This window comes from Priapulus caudatus, unplaced genomic scaffold (assembly GCF_000485595.1).
Source record: "Priapulus caudatus unplaced genomic scaffold, Priapulus_caudatus-5.0.1 Scaffold964, whole genome shotgun sequence".
NCBI lineage: Eukaryota > Metazoa > Priapulida > Priapulimorpha > Priapulimorphida > Priapulidae > Priapulus > Priapulus caudatus.
In genome coordinates this window covers 46,573-48,556 of record NW_014578025.1, presented here as the reverse complement: position 1 = coordinate 48,556, position 1,984 = coordinate 46,573, and positions in this window count along the sequence as shown.

Below are 1,984 nucleotides of genomic sequence, written 5' to 3'. Positions count from 1 at the left end.
GGCAACAACAGTTAACACAACGCAACCAGCAGTTAACAGCAACAGCGCACATACTAACATCAGCAGCAACAGCAGTAACAGCAACAGCAGTAACAACAACAGTAGTAACAGCAACAGCAATAACAACAGCAACCGGACTAACAACGGCAGCCCCAACAGCAGCTAAACAAAAATCACCTATAACCTAATGTGTTGCAACAACAGAGCCAATAATCCCTCAATTACCACCTGTAAGTTATCTCGTAGCAAACCCGTTGTATACTCACTCACAGCGCAAAAAACCGACGCGCCGCGTAAAGGCAATTAATATATGATAATCATTTAAAAAATACGACTTTGGCAGTCCATAATGTTTGATTGTTCCACGATCATCGGCGTTGCCACCGTCCGGGAATAGATTATTGAATGATGAATCTATCTCGTAGCATCCTGAGATGACGGCAACTCAACGTGGTCGCCTAGCAAGCAGGAAAATTACCTGTTGAAGCTCTCGAACGTTATTGTCTGTGCGTTCGGTAGTGTGTGAGCTCGACTGATGTGCATGATATACTCTATATATATTATAATAATAGTATAATATCAGGAGTAGATTATAGACCCCTATATAGTGATGAGTAGATAATAGACTTCCCGATTTATCTACTCCTGATATATATTATATATATATATTAGATATATATATATATACTATATTAAATATGTGTTATATACTATAATAATATATATATATATATACTATATATATATATACGATACTATATATCATGTGCGTTGTGACTGCTGGTGTGCGTGCGTGCGCTGCGTGCGTGCGTGCCTCGCGTGCTGTGTGGGTAGAAGAGAGGAGAGAGTGGTATGGTGTGTGCGTGTGTGTGTGTGTGTCGGCGTGTGTGTGTGTGTGTTGTGTGGGTGTGTGTGTGTAGAGAGAGAGAGAGAGAGTGTTTGTTATGTGGGTGAGTGCGCGCGTGTGTGCAGCGCCAGCGCGCCGCGCGTCTGGTGTGTGTGTGTGTGTGTGTGTGTGTGGATACTGCATTTTTGGTGATATTTAGTCTGAGCTTGCGCCTATTAGGCCTATATAAAACAGCTGATCGATAGCTTATCACACAAATCTTTGTTTATTTTCATATACAATATAACTTTTTTATTCGTCTACACGGGACGAAATAACCCGGGGCATGAATATACCCCTAGCACAATTATAAAATAACACAATCCTACAAACTTGTGCAAATATCTTTGGTTTATAATCGGTTGGCATTACCTGTCCCATCGTTCAGTCGGTGGGTGTGTGTGTGTGTGGGGGGGGGGTGCATATGCGCAGTTGAGCGATATATGATGAAAGGGGAACGCGCGCTGTCACCAAGCCAACACCATAGGCAAAGAGCCTATAAGGATCTATAACTCTTTGAACTACTAAACACTGCCTTGCACGTCACGCTGCATTCTCTCACACGAAGCACATTTCAATGGACTCGGCTTAGACTAGCAGCAGCAGCAGCAGCAGCAGCCGGCCACACCTATTAGAAACACAACTGGGTTCTAAGCAAGCTACGAGATGTTAACTAAGTGGTCTACAATTTGCGTCTTTCGCACTGTTTGTATCGTAGCGATGGCAATGAGCATGTATCAAGGTGAGTACACGTGTGTCGGCACGCCTTATGAAGCAGAAATATATAGAAATACAGTTGACATATGAAATGTGAATTGCCGCCCGATGCTGTATATCCATAGATATACACAACACATATCATAGTGAGCTTCCAGAAAGTACGATTACAAAATATACTGTATAGCGCATGCTATATACTGGATGATATAATGATATAATGATATATGGATGAATGATGGTGATGATGATGATGATGATGATGATGATGATGATGATGATGATGATGATGATGATGATGATGATAATGATAATGATAATGATAATGATAATGATAATGATAATATATTTTAATAATAATAATCATTATAAAGACGTAAT